The sequence below is a fragment of the Terrapene carolina genome, unplaced genomic scaffold (genome assembly GCF_002925995.2).
Source record: "Terrapene carolina triunguis isolate 2854851 unplaced genomic scaffold, T_m_triunguis-2.0 Scaffold21, whole genome shotgun sequence".
NCBI classification, from domain to species: domain Eukaryota; kingdom Metazoa; phylum Chordata; order Testudines; family Emydidae; genus Terrapene; species Terrapene triunguis.
This window is the reverse complement of record NW_020664372.1, coordinates 38,830,090-38,846,363: the sequence shown is the minus strand read 5'-3', so window position 1 is coordinate 38,846,363 and position 16,274 is coordinate 38,830,090. Positions and strand designations below refer to the sequence as shown.

At 39.3% G+C, this 16,274-nt stretch overlaps 1 long non-coding RNA gene across 1 annotated transcript in view; it reads right to left on the bottom strand.

Annotated features, from left to right (window-relative positions):
- Positions 1-4,346: 4,346 nt before the first annotated feature.
- Positions 4,347-16,274, bottom strand: part of LOC112109751 — a 23,408-nt gene continuing 11,480 nt past the window's right edge. The window contains exons 2-3 of the long non-coding RNA XR_002908340.3: positions 12,030-12,246; positions 4,347-6,017 (exon numbers count right to left, since the gene is read on the bottom strand). This is a non-coding gene — a long non-coding RNA (uncharacterized LOC112109751). The remainder of the gene's footprint in view (positions 6,018-12,029; positions 12,247-16,274) is intronic.

Here is a 16,274-nt window from a genome sequence, read left to right as displayed (position 1 = left end):
TGTCTGCCTGTATAGGAATTTTAGGACAGTCACCACCAAAGTGTGAGAATGTATAAATCAAAGACAGTTGGTGCTCAGCACCATGCAAAATCAATCCTTAATTCAGAGCAGTAACAGCACCTCAAGACACCTTGTCACCAAAAAGACACTGACAATCTAGAGGGTGTTGAGAGAAGAGCAAGAAAAATAACCAGGGGACAGAAGGGATTGATTTATCAGGAAAGATTAAATGAGCTAAATATGTATACACAGCTTGGCTAACTGACAACTAAGAGGAACATTATAGTAGTCTAAAGATACTTGAAGAAAATAACTCCGAGGAAGGAAAGGAATTATTTAAGGAGGTTCAAGGGAACATAACTAGAAGTAATGGGATGACATTAAGAAAGGGGAAAAAACTGACAGCAAGATCCATTAGACAGTGAAATAGTTTCCCTAGGGAAGCGCCATCACTTGGGACATTTAATCTAGATGTACAAAACACTAGAAAATATGCCATAGGACACAATCTTGCATTGGCAAGGAGCTGGACTGGATGTCCTAAAGGTTTGCACGTTGCTAATTTATGTGAGTCTGTAATTTTCCTGGCTTGTGCCACAAACTCATTGTTAACTCAAATGTATTTATTTTCTCTGGGCCCAACCCAACTTCCACTATAGTCAATGGATGTTTCCAGTGGGAGTTGGAATGAGCCCTCCCTGTCTTTGTGAGTGTCAATGTCTTTGTTTCCTGTTTGAACTGTTTTAAAAAGGAAAAACCCAATCATTCCCAAATGATTTTAATGAGTGTATTACTTACCCAACAAACCAGAACAACTTCCTCAGTACTGTAAAGATATTTTAACCCATGTTTATGCTTGTGGGGAAAGATGCATTTACCTTTGGAACCTCTCAGATAAATAAGCACGTATTTTCAGAAATACATGTAAGGGAGCTAGAGACCAGAAAAAAAGAAACTTCTAATGCACCTAAAAATACATTTCAGGGAAAATTTGATTCAGTTACAGAAGAGTTAAAGGAATGTTTTCTAGATATTAAACCAAAAGATATTTCATAAGATGTTAGAGCCCTCTTATTTGAATACCTCTTATAGCAGGAATGCAGCTGGTGGAAAAATAAAATGTTGCTGTAATGAGTTTATCCATTGATCAGGATTCAACTATATTTCTGGTTAACTGAATAAATAGGTATGTAGTATAGACCTTTTTAAAAAACAATAAGTATAGTAAGCACATACAGGGGACTCAATTTGGCCTAATTTACATGCACACGGTCTAGTGATGTATGTATATGACAAAATATACATGCACAAAACACACTCTTGAGCTGAGACGTTGTATACCAACTTTCATCCTCGCTTACATTTTTACAGGAAATATATGTCACTAAAATAAGGGTTGATAATGAAATTTTTGCCCAATTGTAACTATATTGCCATGAATTTTAAATGGTAAGTTAACCAATTTCTTCTCTACAGTTCACACAATAAATAAAATCCTATGTGAAAAATGAAGCCTTTTATTCCTTTGTCAAAATCTGATCAGAGTAAACTACAGATGTTAAAAGGCAGTGTAGTTCAAAGAATTAAAAAGAGAATCTTATGGGGGTTGTAGGAAGAACAGTTTTAGAGAATAATATGGAAAATATTAAAATGCCATTATATAAATCAGTGGCACATCCTCGCTTTGAATACTAAAGATTGGTCACCTCATCCCTGAAAAGAGATAGCAGAAATAAAAAAAAGTCCAGAGAATGGCAATAAAAATGATGAAAAGCAAAGGGGAGGGGAATTTCATGAGAAGAGATTAAAAACACAAGGACTATGCTGCGGGGGAGAGCTACCCCATGGGGGTGCAAATAATATTTGCACCAGGACGGTTCCATCTGGAGAACTGCTTGTGACCAGTGCTTCATAAGACCTCTGTTGCCAGAGATGCACTGAACCCTAACCATTCTTGTGGCTGCTCTGCACAGCTATGGGCCTGCTATAAAGCAGATACCCTGCATCACTGCAGCCTCCTCTCTGGGAGGACTTTCACCTCCCAGAGCCCCTGCCGTGAATCAACTCTGTCACAAACCTGATAGGTGACCCTGGGCAAGTAACTTCTTTTTGTGCGGTTGTTTTCACATTTTGGGTGGGATTTTCAAAAATGTGAGTGACTTAGTCGCACAAGTCCCATTGCCTTTAGTCACAAATTGGGGTCAGGAAGAGATTGTCCTCATGATAAAGCATTGCACAATTAGGTGCATTATGTGGAGGGATAAGCTGCTTCTGAAACATCAGGTACTGGCCTTTGTCAGAGTCAAGACACCATACTCGATGGACCATTGGTGGTCTGATCAGGTATATCAATGAATAGGTTCCAATATTCCTCAAACAAATGTTTAGTGGCACAGAAGTCCTGTGTATGGAAGGTCAACAGCCATCTGATCTGACCGACGATGGACAGGCTAGTGCAGGTCTGGAGCCATTGTATACAGGAACTGCAGAGGCCCAGAAAAGTCTAGAGAACTTATGCAGAGTACGTCTCTGCATCCCATTCACCACAGTTGTGCATATCCTGTCTCCTTTCTGTCCCTGCACAGGAGTCACAGAGGCTGCAGCAATCCGGGTGCTGTAATAGCCCCCACAGAACTGCAGGCCAGGAAAAAAGAGGGCCAAGGACTGGAGGAGAACTCAGTGAGCACCTGGATGAAACAGGTGTTCGTGAGTGGGAGAGGGCTGGAGGGTCGATAGTGCCTGTGTGGTTCCTCTTTCTCCAACTATCTGCATGGGGTGGGGATGGGGGCTTCTGGCCAGTGCTCCCATCTAATCCATTTAGGAGATGTCAGCAGACTCTGGTGCTGAATGAGGGAGACCGCTTGGGTCCCTTTACCATCTCTCTATGCAGGAACAACAGAGGAGGTACCATTTTCCCTTGACCACACGATAGGCCATATATGGCACTGGGGGAGGAGTCTTATACACTGTTGCCAGGGAAATGGTGGAGCTGGGCTGCTGAAGAACTGCGACAGCTCAGAGGAGTTATGCAGTCACCACTAATGGGCCCTCTAGTTTTAGGAAATTGTTTACCAGATAAAACCAGTGAAAAGGATCAGAACTGTTCCCTACAATAGAGTTTTTACACCAGCAGTCTCTAAATATATGTAAAGATTTAATACATGCGTAAAATAAGCACAAAATGCTTACACTGTTGTGATTCCTGTATATTTATATCAGTTAGCAGCTTATATTTTGAATTATTTCTTTTCTCGGCAGAAAGCACAGTGGAAAAATGCATATTATTCATAAAAATGATTGTCCTGTTCACTTGTATACCTATGCAATTTATTCTTTAACAGCTTTTTACTTCAAAGAAATCACTAGCTAATGACATCTCAGACTTTTAAAAAATCCACTTATTCAAAATCCTGTCCCTGAGGGAATTCCAGTGTGTTATCAGAAATTTTTCCAAAGATCATTAGCAGATATTACAAACCAATTGAAACTGAGTATTTTCTTTGCAAATTACTTTTAACTTTAGAGCTATTGAAAAAAGACATTGAGTGATTTAATTTACTTAATCTGTCTACAGATTGCAGTTATGTGCACATTCTGTGATTGCATTTCCAACAAAAAGCATATATAACTACCCCTAATAGAGATATTTTTCTAAATTATCATACTGGATCAGTAAGATCTCTGAAGATATTAATGTTTACTTTTTCATTTAGAAAATTGCACTAAAAATGGGCATTTGTACTTTGTTGATATGTTAGGAAATAATAATATTGCATCACACTTTTTTTTACCTACTATTTTAATTAAAACTCTCCTATAGTCTTCAGGTTGGTGTGTCCTTTGAGGATATGTTTTTACTGACTTTTCTTAAAATCATTATATTTTTACTAGGCAATTAAGCTAATATTTTACATGAGAAGCACTTTATACAGTTACTCATTCTGAACCAAATCCTTTCTCCTGTACCAAACCTGAGTAACCTAGCTTGATGATGAGACTGAGGAGGGGGGAAAGGACCCTTGCTCCCCAGCTGTGAAGCACCAACCCTGCTGCTGTATCCTTATGCTTCAAGGATCAATGGTCAGTGAATCTACACAATGGTAGACCCACTGCCGACGCTTACTCTGTGCTATCACAACCACTCCCTAATCCTGCTCCTTCCCAAAACTACACCCATCATCAAAATCCTGCAGTAGGGATAGTCCACAACAGAACAGACTCTGACACTCTCAGAGGGCATGCACTCTTGTGCAAGTTTTCAATCCTTCCCGCTCCCACCTGATGATGATTGGAAATGATCCACTTGTGTTGTGTTTGAGGACCTTCCCGTTCTCTGGATTTTCCCTATTTCCATTGAATGACGCCACTAAGAATAGCTTACAGAGGACTCAATCTGCAATTCATATAGTTAGGGTATCACAATACAATATTCATTCATAAGAATTTGTATGTATGTGTCAAGGGTCCTCAGTAGTACACACATTATTAGATTACTTGTATAGTCCTTCTTAGAACCCCTGTTGTTATTTAATATATTTATAATATATATATAATCAAATATGTGCTAGTTGTTTTTAAAGACAAATATGAGTATAAGGAATAAGGGATCATATTCCCCAACTGTGAAGCAGCAATCCTGCTTTGAAAATCCCATTAGATGCCTATCTGCATCTTTAGGCACCTAAATATCTTTTAAAATCTGGACCAAAAGCCCCTTCCTTGGAGAGCTTAAAATCTAGGTAACAATATTGTTTCACATTAAATGGTTATTTAATAAATATGTGTTCACCCCAGGAGTGGTATTGCAGCATTTGTGGCTACCACTGCAAAATACTGCTGCTTTTCATGAGCAGAGTTTGTTTGTGTTCATAGGGACCTCTTCTCTTCTTACCACACATATGCAACTCACATTCAAGTATTTGTTAGGACAATGTACACATATCAAGAAAAGGACAGTTCTCATAACACTTACTTAGGACTTTCACTTATATTTTACCACAATATCTCACACACATCAGACTTCAATGGGTGTAGAATTAGTCCCTAGATTTTTTCCACAAGATTTTAAGATAAATGAGTACATTTTGTTGCTTGTAAGTTAACACTCATTGACAGCCCTGAATATTAAGGTTCTCTTTATAGTCAAACACCCGGTACAGCGCAACATCAGTGGTGCAAGCAACTCTAACTGTGGCTCAAACTTGACCTGACATGTCCACCTATAGGCATTTAGTGCTAGAGCCTCAGCTGGTAAATCAGTATAGTTACCTTAACTTCAATGGTATGACACTGGTTTACACCAGCTGAGAATCTGCCCATAATCTTCCTCCTCACTGAATCATTGTCATCTGTATTGAGCCTGACAACACACGTTAACTAGTGCCAGCAGTGATAGACGGCCATTTATTGGTGTAAATTACCATTGCTCCATTGAAATCACTGGAGCTGCAATGATTAACAGCAGCCAAGGATCTGGCCCAGAGATTTTTTTACAATGTGGATTCTTGTCCTGTTGGAACTGTGTGTAAACCACGAATCGATTTCACATAAACTACCAAACAGCCATTAGATTAACTTTCAGTCACTGCCAGCCTGTGTTAAATTAGAGGGGTGATGCAGAAGTGAATGGCTCTGGATCCATTACCAATTCTCTGAGCCATCCAATCCCTCTCTTATAACATATATAAGTCACAACATTCTAAGGAAAAGCTAACAAATCTAACTTTTAAAGAAGAGAACAGCAGGAGATCAAAAGTAATTCTAATAACAATCACATATAAATATAGTGTTTTACATTTCAAACAATTGTCCAGATCCATTTTTATTAGCAATAATTTGGACACTTACTTGTATGAAAAGTATTGTTCTTTCATAACCTTATACTAAATGCACTGTTGGTTGATGGGTGAAACAGCATGAGAATTTTCTCTGAATTTCATTTCCGATATTTGTCAAAATTTCATTTTCATCAATATTTTCCTTCCTACTCAAATTCCTCTTGGCTGTTGTAAATGGAGCTGTAATAAATATTAATTCTTAAGTTAACTAGAGGCAAGTAAAGCCCTCCTCGAAATAAAGCAAAAGTCTGATAGATTGTGTTAAAAGGAGCTCATGTTATTATTATTATTATTATCATTCTTTTATTTGTTAAGCACTGACAATGTGCTCAGTTCTGCTGATTAAGTTCTACTGAGCAAGTTTTACTGATTAGCTTATAAGGACAACATACTGTACTAGAAAGGAGATACTTAACAGCTATCAAGACTCTTACTTTCAAGGCTCACTTAGCAAAACAATTACGTGCCTGTTTTGTATGCAGGTTTTCATGAAAAAAGTAGAAAACGCATAAACTGAGTAAATATCATGATTTTGTGTTCACTAATTTTCTCACCCCACTCCACCGTATTCTGCCAACTTCGCTTCCACTGAGGCTTGAATAAGTTCGAAAGCCCTGATCCTGAAAACACTTATGCACCTTTTACTTTTCAGCATGTGTCTAGACCCCATGAATGGATCTAAGTTAAGCACTCAGGTGAATGTTTGTAGGATCAAGGCCTATTTTTGCAAGCAGGCCTATTGAAAAAAATTGGACTACTTGTAGAGTACACTTAATGTGAGTACAAATGACACGATTGAGTCCAAAGTGGACAAAACTGTAGGAGTGTCTCCAAGTTTTTCACTATCACCGCAAAGCAGGTCAGATATCATTAACCACATTTGTCCTCTCCAATATCCATACGCTTCTTCAAAGCCATAAACAAATACAATGAAGGAAAGGGCAGCTTGCACCTCCCCTATCCTGGAGCTGTTGGGGGTCACTTCAGCCTTCAATGCTCAGATTTGCTGATTAAGTTCTACTGAGCAAGTTTTAGGGTCTGTCTATACGTACTGCACTGCAGCGGTAATACAGCTGCACCGCTGCAGCGCGTCTGATGAAGACGCTCTATGCCAATGGGAGAGAGCTCTCCCGTCAGCATAAAAAAAGCATCTCCATGAGTAGCGTAAGCTCTCCTGCGGACATAGCGCTGTGCACACGAGTCAGTGTAACTTATGTTGCTCAGGGGGGTGGTTTATTCACACCCCTGAGTGACATAAGTTATGCCGACATAGGTTGTAGTGTAGACATAGCCTTACTGAAGGCTGCCTTAGCTAGTGCTCCAGCTGTTAAGGTCTTCCTATGGGCCATGGCACTACCAGAGAATAGCTGGGGCACAGAAATGCCCTGCCTGCAGAGGGCAGAGAGGTGGCTAAACTGGTTCTATGGCTGGCTGAGAGGCCCCATACGCCAGGGGTACTCCTAAAAGTGGAGGGACATTGTGCCTATTTTACAGACACTTTAATACCGTTTAAAGGAGCCACAACACAACTCTCTGTCGTTTGTGCACCATATACATGAAGGACTGCAACTTTTCAAGAGCAGGCATTTCAATGGAAATAATGTTTTGGGGACTACTAAAATCAATGGCCTCACATCCCATTATGTGTTAGGAAGGAGCTTAACAGATATTGCCACTGAACACTATAATCGCATCTACTTCCTCTAACTATAATGCTGTGTAGAATTCCAGCTGCAAATGTGTTCTTAGGAAAAAATGCACATTTGTCTATATCCCGCTTTCTAGTTTGTACACCTCTCTAAACCCAGCCAATATGCTTTTTCACAGCTTTTTTTAGAAAGGTCAGTTCATACTTACATGCTTTTTGAGAAGATCAAAGTGTATGTATGTGTAACTCAGATTGTTAGGGGAAATTTGGCCCTGATAGTCATTCCATGCTACCCCAATGGTTTCAGTGAAGCATCATGGGTCTTTAACTCAGGACTGAATTTAGTCCTTAGTATGTTAATGTCTAAATCCAGGCCTCTCCTTTACAACTGCCAAGGGCCTCTGTGCTGTGGAATCATTCTGCTGTTCAAGACAAGCCGAATGTGAGCAAGATACTGTCTGTGCAACAGCATGAAGGGAGTGGGAGGGGACAGAGCATGGGCAGTCTGAGAACAGGGTGAGGCCAGGAGAACTGTATCTGACTGGTGATGCAGTGTGAGTGCCCCTCATAGGCAATGTCACTCACTGGGCTGACGTAGCTTCATGGAGCAATGCCAAAGTTATACTGTGGCCTGAGAGGGAAATTTCTCCCCACCTGTCCACTGTGCATCTCCCAAGATCACTCAGGCCAGAGTGGAGTCTGGATATTTAGCTACAGTTTTTTAGCTAGATCCCTAAATTAATTTACCATTAATTACCATTACCATTAATTACAATTACCAATTATCATTAATTACCATTTATTAATTTACCATTCAACAAAAAAGGGAGGATTTTGTTCCATAAACACGGTCTTTGTTTTCCTGACCACTTATTAACTGACACTGAAACTTTTGTAATGGGAAAACAAATAGAAATAATTTCACTGATTATGGTGCCACTAAGAAATAAACTAATCTGAATCAGGAGTACTAGAGAAGAAATCGCCAGTGTGCAGAGGAAGGATAGAACTCTTGGCTAAAATTCAGTGTCACCCAGTATTTGTATTTTACTAATATATTTGTTTAATTAACAATCAGAAACATACCCAGGCAACAGACAGAGATGATACACCTGCTTTTGATGACAATGAGGAGCAAGACTCACCACAGAAGCACATTTTTGGAAAAATCCTCTCTCTTCCTACTAGTTTTATGCCACATTCTCTTGAATACAGTAGAGACAGGCTATTATAGTCAGCCCTAATTTTCTCAGAAGGGATAGCTCTTAAAGAAGAAGTACAGACTTTTTTTTACATTGCATCATAGAAGTGGACACACACTTAACCATAAGCATGTCAAGGATGGATGAACCAATTCAGCTAAAACAAAAACATTCTTTCCTCGATCACCACCACCACTAAAATTTGAATCAAAGCCTAAACTAAACCCTAATCTAACTTTTATTGGGGTTGGAAAAACAGAGATTAACTTCCCTTCACTCACCCGCTATTTTTATTTTCTGCACCTCTGTTTTTAATAATTTCACTCAAGATGAAGACTGAAGGCAGCAAAACCACATAGGTTGGTTTTGCAATATTTCTGTCCCAAATGAATACTAAACATCTTGCATGAAAGCCTATTCTCATCACGCTTATAGCCTAGTTTTTCCAGTACAAGCAGTGTGGACAGTTCAGACAAGGTTCAGATATGCATCCGAACATATGGGTGTGCATCTAGACTGAACCTCCTTTCGAGCTTCAGCTAGTTCTACTCAGTTGGGGAGGTATAACAACATCATTCATTTTTTTTAAAAACTGTTAGAAGAATGTTCAGGCTTCAGAGTAAAACCCTGCAACATCAGGAAATACCAAAGTTACAGCTGAACCCCAGCACAACTTGAGCTCAGCTCTCTCCTGAGTGTGCATTCCAGTGCAGTCCTAGAGTGCTGCTGGACCTGATAGGCACTACTCTGCGTAAAGGGCTTTGCACAGTTTTATTTCCCCAGGGAGAGCACAGGAGGCATTGTGCTTTACGTAGGAAAAACATCTTGCAAAGCTCACCATTGTTCTACAGGGACAGCATATCTCCACTACAGCCTTTAAAGGGGTGCAGCATACCCTTGCTTGCATGTATGTGCAGGGATGGGGAACTTAACCCTATCTCCTCTTTTCCCCCTCCCTTTTGGGGTAGCTAGTGCCTCAGGAGCACTAGAAGGGAGCAGTTGTCCCTGCTGTTAGGGACAGTTGTTCCCAGCCACTGAATGAGAGCAGTGAAGACTTTTCATGCCCTCCCCTACACTTGTGCAAACATGCAGTGGCCAGATACAATCTACCCTTTAACATTGGAAATTAAAAAAAAAAAGCTTCTTGTTGCTATGAGGCTAAATATTTGCTGAGTGCATAGGGCGCAATAGTAGCAGCATTCAGCACTAACCATAGCTATAGTCCCTCCCTTTTAATTCTTTATCACTTTTTCCTTGGGCCTGAACCAAAAAGATTTTCTAACACAGTGGAACCCTGCTCCCCAACACACAGACAATAGAGTCTGCACCTCAGACAGGGGACAGAAAGAAAAACCTTCTACAGATCCTGCTGTGGGAGTTCCAACAGATTAAACAGATTAAAACAGACCTGTCAGACATCAAAATTAGTGGGGTTGCAAGGGATGTCAGTCAGAGGAGGATTCAGCCCACTGAACACAGACAGGACAAAACAAAAACCCCATACAATTCAGGCAAACAGACCCCAGTTTCCGGGAAAACAAAATCCTCAAACTAGATTTTTCCTGACAGCATTTACTTCTCTTGTCCTGATTAAAATGAAAAATATCACATTCACAACTTTACCTTAATGAACAGGATCAGTATATGACCCCATGGACAAACTCACCATAACACCTGGGACTTAAAAATGACAGGCCAGGACCTCAACTGGGGTAAATCAGCATAGCTTTGTTGACTTCAAGAGAGCAGCACGAATTTACACCATCTGAGGATCTGTCCTCATATGCTGTATCTTTTGAACACCTCTTCTCCCATTTTTTCACAGTCTGCATCGGGTTTAAGGTGACTTTTCATTTCCAGCATATGGGGCTGAATGATTAGGGCTATCTGAATTTATTTTAAATCACATCATATTTAATGGGAAAATAAAGTTGCTATGGTTTGGTTCACTCCTGGTTCTGATTATTGATCTGAATGAGTAATTGCAGCTATCATAATTAATGTTTATTTAATAACTATATTTGTGTACTAAAGAGACAACTTTGGATAGAAATCACATTTCTATCTGAAAATTGTTTCCCTACTGCTATTACAAGTAACACCTAACATTAGTCAAACTAAAAGAAATTGGCAAAAAGAAATTATTTTTATCTTCTTCATTTTCTTTACTTTGTGCATTTCACAGCACTTTGCGCATAGTCAGTTTCACTGCTTCTCACCTATAATCACTTAAATGAGACTCTTTCCCCTTGCTGTTTGTGTGAATCTGTCACACTGCAGCTAGGGATACAAAAACATTTTTAAAATAAAAAAATGTGGTAGTGAAACCACAAAAACTGGCAGATTGTGAGGCAGGTACCTAAAACTACTCTCAACCTTTTTTTTTTTTTTTAAACTAAGCAGATTTCAAGTTGATGATGTCCCTTTAATATAAATAAATGAGCTAATGAAATAAGTATGAAATTGCAAGAATCATAAAAAGAATTTTACATTTAAGAATACCATCTGTGTCACACTCAGCCTAACAATGAAATCATTTCAGAGCCAAAATACCAGAGTGTGCTTCCAGCACAAGTTATACAAGAGTATAAGTGATTAGATTGTAGAACAAGATAATGTCTGTGTTCAAATGAGGAATGAATACCTGGGTTCAAATTTGGCTTAGATCACAAAGGCAAGGAATACCATGTCATTTTAAACTAGTCCCAGTAAACATTTTTCCACATCACAAAACCATCACACATTTTCGTGCAGGAAACAATCTCTACAAAAAGAAAATCCAGAAATGAAAGTAAAAAGTTTTTGAGGTCAGAAATGGGGTATGATCCAACAGCTCTTAGACAAATTCTGTGGTTCTTAATTCCGTAAACCTCAAAGAGAGTTTTGTCTGAATAAGGAACACAGAATTTAACCTCTTGGTTGGAAGGCTGGATTTAAGCATAGATGCAACAAGAGAAGTTTATCTTCTTACTTCTTACTATAAAGAATCATAACCAGAATCCAAGCTTCTCCCCCTCTTTCGGAATGGGATCCCAAAGCACAGGACTCTCTGGGCATGATGTGGCAGTATATGAGTTGCAATACAGTGTTGTCAGATCATAATCGTCTGTCTGCAGAACCTGAACTCACAAAAATTCAGAGGCCAGATCCTCAGCTGGTACAAATCAGCATCCTGCAGCTCCACTGAAATCAATAGAGGTCTGCTGATTTATACCATCTGAGAATCTGACAGCAGGTGCTTTTCATCAATTATGTTACAATGGAGATTGGTTTAAATGCCCACTCCTCAGTACACAGTACATGCCCTCAATATGGGCCATATTTTACAGCTGCTCTGCTCACCGATCTCTTCAGTGGAGTAGTTCTGCACCCAGAGCAGCTCTGGACTGAGATCTAGCAATCTCTTCGCAAAGATTGAAAGTTAAAAAAAAACTTGTCTTAGAGACTGACGATGATGCTCACACACAATAGATCCCATCACAAAGGATGCTGAAGCGTTACTTGGAGACACAGAGCTTTTGAAATCCATATAGACAAGGCTGGAGAACATTGTCGCGGCCTATAAGAAAACAATAGATCATTAGGGTTCATTCAGAAGTATAACTTAGAACAGTCAGTTGTGTAGTTTAAAAGTCATGCTCAAATGGAATTAATTGCCATTTCCACAGTGAGGCCGCATTAAAATTTCTCCTTGTGGCAAAGGTTTCCCCCTATATTTTGCTTAAAAGAACATTAATATATGAAAAGTTAAAGTGCTTAATAAACATCCTGAAGTGTGGGATGCTGTATTCATATAAGAAAGTTATGAGCCAACTGCGAGAGACATTCAGATGCAATCAAAGAGGATCTGAGCTTAACTGAGCTCTCACATGACAGTTCAGATCATTTCAGATCCCTTCCAATGGAGATAAAATAGCATCAAAAGCAGAGAGGCTTTTTTCTTTCTTCCAAGGATGAAAACACAACATCATTAGTCAAATTTACTCTGAACTTCCGCCTCCTCATGTTGATTTGTACTCAGGTTGAGTAAACATATCTTTCCATCATGGTAAATAAATGTAAAAGCCTATCAGTAACTTAATTGCTTAACGAATGATGCAGTGTAGGGTGTAACATGCTTTTTTTACTATAGCATTGAAGATAAGGATCTCTCAAAAACTCCTGTTATATATCTTGGCAGTAAAAATCTGTTCCTAGTTGAAACTTGACTTATAAAATTTCAACTCAGGATAATTTTATTTTTCAGTTTTTGAAAAAAAATCACTTTGGATAATTTTTAAGATGTACAAAAATAAAATTGTTTATTGATTGAGAAGACTTTCTCTTGCACTGTGCATCACAGATAAATGAAATTTGACAAAATTGATGAGTCCATAATAAGAGTGGATTGTATTTGGTGCATTAAAAACACCCTAAAATAAAAATGGCGAAGAGAATGAAAAATATGACAGTGATTTTTAGCCTGCAGATATCAGATGAAATTCTAATCTCCCATGCATGGCACACACCTAGACACAACTGGGACCATGCACTCTACTATCTTGGCACACCTATAGGCTTAAATTGAGGGGATGAAAGGGAGAAGACAGTTGTTCTTCTTAAAATAAAGTAGCTTTATAGAGGTGTTGTGAAAACAGCATGAGTGCATGTCATGTATCTAAGATTAAAATCTGGCTCCTGGTGGGCATGTGGATATAATGCCCATGCATAGCTGCCAGACTGGCATGATAGATCATAAAAGCTACAAAGGAACGGTAAGAATCTAACCAATTAAACAAATATCACAATAGGCCAGCTCATCTTTACAGTTTATCCTTCTTCAAAAGCTATATGAGTGTCAAAATATGTATTGACCCTAAAAACTCTATCATCTTAAAAATAAGTATATTAATAATTATTATTAATAGTAACAGTAATAATTACTGGCAGCCCATAATTATAGATAAATATAAATATAGAGCATCTTGAGAAATAGTATGCTTGGATATTGTGGCTTAGTTATATATTCCCATATCAGCTTCTCTCAGACACTGCAGGACAAAGGTATATTCAGTACTGCTGTTGTCCATTGTCCAGAAGGGTTTAGCCAGAATCTCATCATGCTCAATCAGTTAGCAATGGCGAGTGTATGACATAGTTAGCCAAGTCTGCCTCAGCTGATGTTACCAAAAGCCCTGAACCTGCCAAAGATGATTGTCCCTGATGGCAGGACCCTAAGGTTTATTGTCAAGTCTCTTGTCACTGACATGCATGATTTAAGGATGTAGTATCAGACAATGGGGTGATATTTCCCACTACTGGGTCAGAAATGTAGAGCTATGAGAGCCCAAGGGCTTGACCTTGACGCAATACTTGCATATACAAATTGTCCTCACTCTCTCATTTGCCCACGCTAAATCAAAACCTAAATTTGTGCAAGCAAATTTGGTAATTAGATACATAGTATGTGCAAAAACAGCATTTGTGCAAACTGCATGTGCATCTGTGGTAACCTTCTAAGTGTGGGTGTCTAACATAAAATGAAAATACTCTGGCAACTCCTCCAGTGAAGATAAATATAAATTTTTTTAAAATTACATTGAAGTGACGTAAGGAAGTCACAGTCCTGCTAGAGTGACTTTTGCATCAAATAACTTTGTTAGCACCCCAATACGTCAGTTCTGGGTTCAATAACCCACATTAGGTTCGATTAAATTAGATACCCAGAAATTGCAATGAAGTCTGATGCTATCTCCCTAATTCATGTTCATAAGACCAAAAAAACCCCCAGAGTTTAACCTTGAATTTCTTGGTTCAGTCTGGTTAAAACATGACCCATAACATTAATTAAAATGTAGCTTTCTGGTTTATTTCAAGTGCCATGTTGTATTGGGGGAAATGGTGGAAAGTATTTTTTTACTCCTCGACATGTTATGTGATATAAAATAGGCTGTTATATCCTGCTCATCTATTTAATTTAATACATCATCCACATCACAAAGCACATAATATTTTGTTCCCTGATTTCTAACTAGTTCTCACTTATCTCTCTGAAGAGGAATAGACAGAACAAATGCTGACGTATTTTAATTAGAAGTCAGAGATAAATTTCTAACATTAAATATTTGCCTCTCAAAACAACTGACCATCTTCTGCCCATGTAGATTTACACTACACACATTGACATTTATTTGACACATATATGCTGCTCAGTTGGAGAAGGGCATACATTGCTCAGTAGTCTCTTGTTTTAGTATGGCCAACACAGAGACATACAATATCATATACCAGGAATTTAAGTCAGCACACATTTCACTACTGATTTCACATATGGGCCTGGAGTAACTTTTCTCCTAATATGGTGATAGCACGTGCACTATTTAAATGAGTCCTTATTCTGAGCCTTATAAATATGCACCAGATGTATCTTTTGTAAATGTTATGTTTTTCAACATCTCAGCATTTGTGAGTAGTTGAAAGCTATGTCAGCCATGCTTTAATGGGGCATAAAAGTGTGTTGCATTCAAAGAAATGGCACACCATTGTAACAGGCTAAATTAGAAGTGCTGTCAATGGCTACATTTTCATGTTATCGATTTACACTGTTTAATATGGTGCTCTGTTTTTATGTGTGTGCATTTTTAATTGATGTCTATACATCCATATACACATACAGGTGTTATTTTACAGCAGTGAAAAATAACCAGATACAAAACAATAGCCACAGCAAATTAACTGATTCCTGGAATTGTATCAGTGTGTTTACAGTAATCGCAAGGTTGCAATTAAGTGATTCAGTAGATGTCCTGAGTTTGCCCAGGATCAGCTTTAACACAGAAAGCAAGCACACACACACACTGTTGCCCTCTACTGAATGGAATCAGAACTGTTCAACCATATGTCATAGGCCCTATATTGCTAACAGCTCAAAAAGTATCTCCTGTTGCTTAAGTGGTAGCAGCCTGTACATCTGCAATAGCAGGATCTGACTTGTCCCCCTGCTAACATGGAGCTCAAAGTGATCATGGTGTGCAGCACAGTGAAAACCTGGGCTGTCACCGATTCAATACAGTATATAGATGGCTCGTTTTAGGCCATATCCTCCCATACTCATGTAGAATGATGTAGAAAGGGAGCACTTAATTTAAAAACTGTGTATCATTTAGGGAAAGGAAGGCTTGTGAACAGGGCCGGCTCCAGGGTTTTGGCCGCCCCAAGCAGCCAAAACCAAAAAAAAAAAAAAAAAGCTGCGATCGCGATCTAAAAAAAGACGCGATCGCGATCTGCGGCGGCAATTCGGCGGGAGGTCCTTCACTCCCAGGCGGAGTGAGGGACCGTCCGCCGAATTGCCGCCGAATACCTGGAACTGCCGCCCCTGTCCGGAACGGCCGCCCCAAGCACCTGCTTGAGAAGCTGGTGCCTGGAGCCGGCCCTGCTTGTGAACATGTGGAAGAAGCAAGGAATGTGGTTAGAGTTACTCATAGTTTGGAGATCCATGGACACTGACTGTGCAGACCATGCAGATCTCTGGCCATATGAGTTTGTGCCCCTTGGCTCTGTGCTGTTCCTGGCCCTCCCCCACCTAAACATGGTATCCCACAGGCCCGC